Consider the following 5,910-nt stretch of genomic DNA (forward strand, 5'->3'; position numbering starts at 1 on the left):
TGCCCAATATTGTACATACAGTTAAGAGAAATATGGAGAAAACAATGTTGCCAAGGTCAACCAAAATTACTACTTCAGTGATATCATTCATCACTATAGCGGAAGAAAAAGAGACAGATTATTTCCCAATAGACCTTATATGTCAGATATAAACAAAAATTGAAGACTACTGAAAAATAGCAGTCGTGAGTAGTCTTTAATCATTCATCAATTCAGCTGAAGAGAAAGAGGCAGATAAATTCGGAGTGGAGCTTGTATGGTAGGGACAATTATAGTACGGAAAATGACAGGTAAGGGCATCTCCAACGGGGCGACGCAAACGGACGTTTTTCGTCCGTTTGCGTCTGCGCGGACAAAAAATGCGCTCCAGCGGCTAGACACACAACGTCCGCAGCGTCCGTCCTGACGCAAACATGGACCAAATATGCGCCAGGAATGCGTCTCTGCGGACGCGTCTGAGCGTCCGTTTGCGTCCGTTTGGTCTGCATGCAGCCCTCTCTCCTCCTTTAATCACGCATGCGATCATTTCTAGCCACACAAACAGAATCTCTTCCTCTCTCTCCTCTCTAATCACACATGCGGTCAAATAAATGCGTCTCTGCCGCTGAAGAAGGGGCAGACGCATGCGGACATGCGGACATTTTTTATGTCCGTGCCCGACGCAAACGGACATAAAAATGCGTCGCGCCGCTGGAGATGGGAACTTAGCACACGCAAGTTCCTCTTTGTTCGAGGGATTTGATGTTTATAAGACCTGTCAGGCGCAGGCACAGCCTGTGACCTCGAGGGGGTAGGTGGTAAAAAAATGGAGCAATGCAATGTTGAGGTTTTCGCTGTTCTGCAGTCTGTGACCTCGAGGGGGTAGGTGGTAATAAAATGGAGCAATGCAATGTTGGGGCTTTCGCAGTTTGAACCGAAGAGGCATTGTAGTATTAGTAAGTATTGTTTTTTTTCTCCATGTGACACTGAGAAACCTATGAGAAATTCGATGATAACAACATACACTAATGAGTGTCTATGACAGATCGAGTGATAACTAAATTGGCCGTTACAAAGAAGTGTCAAGAATATAGTAATAGTACTAACCAAGGTAAAGCTCAACTTCCGTTGGTGGATTCTAATAACCATTTATTTTCAACAACAAAAAATATGTGGATGCATTTCTCTGAATAGTGGCACAACTATTGATGGTAGAAGAATGGTGGCGTTCAGATCAAGAAGACAGTACATGTATAGTATTGGGGAAAATAAATAATTTAAAAACTTATAATCTATCTACAATTTGACATTTACATAAGCAGCCTTAAACTCTAATCTTAGTAAGAATATGCAGTGAGAAGATCTACAGGCTAGTTCCTTAACCGAGAACAATCTACCCTTCTGATATAAAAACACTTCTATATAAAACTTGAAACATCAGTAATAGAAGAGAATGCTTTTTAATACTGGGAATAACTACTCAAACACTTGACTTTAACAACATAAAGAAAACGCAATTAATTCAAAAAAGAAAGGAATCATAAAGAGTATACATGATTACATATATATTCTTGACTAATGCACCTTTCTGGAGCAACCATGCATGTCTTCCAATAAAATAATTGCTCCACCTTTAAAAGCATGCCTTTTATCAGAAATAAAATAAAGTGGAGAGTACCATAGGAATAACATGAAGAGTGATTGTCTTGCAAGATGAACCAATCTGTCAGCTCCTCAACCGATTACCTTCTCACAGACCCATGTATTGGGAGATCTCATGGTCAGCAAAGTTTTTCTTGCGGAAGAAAAAGGCAGAGAATTCTGAACACACCACCCAACTACTTGACTCAATTTTAGAACAATCAACCTTAGGCGAACTATAAATCTAGAGTCAGGCTACAAAATAATTTAGTATCACATTTTTTTTGTTGCAAGATTCATTCCAGATTCCTGAAGGGCATTGTTAGAGTACGTCATGGGCCTAGGCCCGTTAGTCTTAGGGTTTGCTTAGGGTCAAGTAAGCCTTGCTTGGGAGTCAAGTAAACCTCTCTATATATGGAGAGGAGATGTATCAATCTAATCAAGCAAGAATTAAGAAGGACATCCCTTCCCTCTTGCCACCGGCCGTGGGCAAAAGGCCCCCGGCCGGCGTTCTCATGCCCTTGCAGCCCTCTCTCTCCCTCCCAAACCCTAGCAGCCACATAACACTTGGTATCAGCTTTCCCGGGTTCGATCATGTCCAGCCCTCCACCGCGTTCTTCCACCCGCCGCCGCGGCACTCCGACGTCCCCGCCGTTCTCTCCCCGACGGATATCACCGCAGCCCTCCGCGATCTCGCCACCGCGGTCCAGGAGATCCACCTCTACTTAGATGGCCCCTACGGGCCGCCGCTGGCCGCGCCACCAGCCGCCACCACCGGGCCACTGCTACTGACGTGGCAGCCACCGCATCTAGCGGTCTCCGCCGCGGTCGCCGCCACCACCCCACCCTGGTTGGCGTGGCCGTCCCAGCCCCTCGCGGGCCCCGTCGTGGTCGTGGCCTCGCTGCAGCAGCCGACGCTGCTGGTGTCGTCGCCGCCACCCGACGCTGGGCTGCTGCAGTCCCCGCTGCCGCTGTCCACCATCTCCGGGCCGGGCCCTACCTCGGCGCCGGGGGTTCCTCTTCTCCAGCAGCCGGCCGCCTTCTTCCCCATCGGGACGCTGCAGCAGCAACAGCAGCAGCTGCCGCCGCCACCAACGCTGCCGCTGCAGCTGTTGTCCTCACCGACGCTATCCCTGCCGTTCGGTGGGCAGCTACAACAACAGCAGCTGCTGCTGCCGCCACCGACGCCGTCTCTGCCTTTCGGCGGTGTGCGAGCGACCTTGGCCCCGGGCTCTACATCGACACCGCCCAGGATGCCCTTCCACCAGGTTCGTTTCCCTCCGTCGCCGTCACCGCTTCCGTCTTGGATCACTATCCGCCACGTGTCGGCGGCGGTGAGGCTGCAGGCTGCTGCGCGCGGCCTCCTAACACGTCGGCGTGTGCGGGAGATGCGTGATCTACCGCTGCAGCTCCTCCAAGTTGCGCTTCGTTGCGCAACGGACCTCGATCTCGTCCGCTGCGGCGGGGATCTTGGGCGTGCGGTTTCCCCCACGGGCGGCGGACATGTTGTTTTTCCCGCGGGCAGCGACCTCAAAGTCTGCGCCATCGACAGTTTTGCGGGGAGAAGGCATGGTGTCAACGACAGGAGCGCACCGCGTAGCACCACTGCATTCCACCGCCGGCCGCCATGCGGGCTCCTTTTGTCCCGTTGATTTCCATGGGATCCAGGTGGCTATTCAGGTGCACGTCTGACGGGCGGATGGTGTCCACTTTATGTTCACGGGTCAACAATAAAGCGTCCCAGTCCATTTCAGGTTGAGAGTACTAAAACAAGCCGAGATGTAAAAGGCTTGTTTTTAGGTGTTAGGTTTATGTTGCGTCGAGTCATGGTTTGTTTAGGTTGCAGCTCGAGGACGAGCTGCATGTCCAGGTGAGGTGTAGTGTTAGAGTACATCATGGGCCTGGGCCCGTTAGTCTTAGGGTTTGCTTAGGGGTCAAGTAAGCCTTGCTTGGGAGTCAAGTAAACCTCTCTATATATGGAGAGGAGATGTATCAATCTAATCAAGCAAGAATTAAGAAGGACATCCCTTCCCTCTTGCCACCGGCCGTGGGCATACCGGCCGTGGGCAAAAGGCCCCCAGCCGGCGTTCTCGTGCCCTTGCAGCCCTCTCTCTCCCTCCCAAACCCTAGCAGCCACATAACATGCATATTGACATCACACTGTACCTAATAGGAAAATTAGGTCACTCTTGTGACATTACTCCTACTTATTACTCTCAAAACAAAATATGATGGTTGAAGAGACTAATTACCAGTCCAAGCCTTGGTTCTGTCTTCATAGAGAGCAAATTAGAGCCGCAAAAAAATGATCGAGTAGTCAAAAGTTTAGTCTCTATCACCTTATTTGGGTATGCCCATCTCCTCTATATGTGCACATTCCCTGAACCAGGCAAACCTTGCAGGTTTAGTTCCAAATGATTTGAGTTCAGTTGGAATAAAAATAAACCAGAAAAGTGGATTCCTTGGAACAAAGCATATTGTATAGGCTCAGATCCAAAGGGTTGAGTTCATCTTGAATAGACAAAATAGTAAATCAAAAAAGAGAAATTCCTAGGACACATAAAGACTGTAATAATCTCGATTTGATCCTCATATTCAAAGCATTTGATATCCACTATCTATTACTCTACAGAATAGTATGCTAAGACAGTATGTGGTAATCATATTAGCTTCTCGTTCAAAATGACCGGAGGTTTTCTGATTGGCGTGTGGATGTACAATGTGAATCACACTAATAGTACATCTGTACAATGTGATATCCAGATTAGAAATTCCAAGTGTATAACTAACCATGACATAGGGAATAAGTCAGATGATTTTTGTTTTGACTCTACCAGGGTACACTTGTATGATTGGATTATCGTTCCATTTTTCAAAATAACACCAACATTTTCCACAGAGAACTTTTCAGGACATGGAAATAGAAGAGACCACCTGCTACTATTTTGTACATATTAAAGTAATACCGACCCTTAAGCTATGCAACATTAAGCTGATTATTAATTTCATCGGTTATTCAGAAAAGTATCAAGAAATAGAACTACCTCCCATACCTCCCATACCTCACCACTTTATCCTTCCCAATATATTATAAGAAAAAAGAATGCAAGTAATTCAAACAAACGACTGAATGATCTGGCAGCAAAAAAACAACTTTAAAATGCTTAATGATTTGTCTGACTTCGCAATTCTTAGTCCATCAGGTTGATGAATCTGAAAACACTTTACCTCCCATCTACTTGGAAATGGTAAAATTATGTTAATGAGACTGAAGAGATAAACAATGATATATGTAGTATGTCCATGTTGAATATTTATATTACTCTGTAGAAAATGAATAAAGGATTAGCAATGTTGGATATAAATTTATTCAAGCATGACTTGGCTAATCTGATCAACACAACTTCAGACATGATAGTATATACGGCTCTTAACGGATGGCACAGAGAGCAGCAGTCAACATTGACTGATAAGAGAGAGTATTCTCCAATGTAATTTATCAATAACCAGTCGCATAGACTATCATATCATACTGATTGGTGAAAAGTATACTGAATGTTGCTTCGCAGGCAAAGCTTTGTATGCTAGTTACCAAGATAGCCGAATTTTCTTCTACTCACAGATAAGATGATTGTAATGAGAAAAATATAACATACCTAGTTCTTCAGCACAAAGGATCAGATGTGGATTCTGGATACATCGACTTGCAGCCCGGGTACCGTGTACATATTTCCTTTGAAAACAAAATATCAAGACTGAACAGTTGTTTCATTTCGCTGACTGAACACTCATAGCATTTAAGTGAAAGTAGAGAAGAATTAAAATTATCCGTTGACAACGACGTGATGCGCGAAGTCCATGTTTATTCCCCACCAGTGATTGCAAATCCATGAATGGAAGACACCTGCACCAAGACCAGAAGAACTTACTATTTAACGGCAATCAGACAAACAACCGTATAAGGGGCGAACTTAAAATTAGGAGATGGCCATGTCCAATTTCATCTACCTTTTATATTAAATATGATCACATTTGCAGAATTGTACAGTAATAATATATCAGTTTTTATTAGAACACATCAATCTAGCACAGCTGTCAAGGTTATTTGCAACCATATGTTCACATGGAAACAAACTTGAAGAATCCATGAGAAAAACGTGAGAAAATAGGAGCAACTATGGATGAATTCAGAAACACTCACCTTTCATCCCTCTTCCAAATGCACAGTGGGATGTGGGCATGCTCGCTCTACCAATGAGAGCATCAGGCGCCCTGACATCAGGAATCCAT

The 5,910-nt window shown here is 45.3% G+C and overlaps 1 long non-coding RNA gene across 1 annotated transcript; it reads right to left on the reverse strand.

Annotated features, from left to right (window-relative positions):
* Nucleotides 1-4,954: 4,954 nt before the first annotated feature.
* LOC124685965 lies at nucleotides 4,955-5,910 on the reverse strand. The gene is made up of 2 exons (XR_006997657.1): nucleotides 5,822-5,910; nucleotides 4,955-5,524 (listed from the first exon to the last, which is right to left on the reverse strand). It is a non-coding gene; the product is annotated as an uncharacterized LOC124685965 (long non-coding RNA).

This window comes from Lolium rigidum, chromosome 2 (assembly GCF_022539505.1).
Source record: "Lolium rigidum isolate FL_2022 chromosome 2, APGP_CSIRO_Lrig_0.1, whole genome shotgun sequence".
Lineage (NCBI taxonomy): Eukaryota > Viridiplantae > Streptophyta > Magnoliopsida > Poales > Poaceae > Lolium > Lolium rigidum.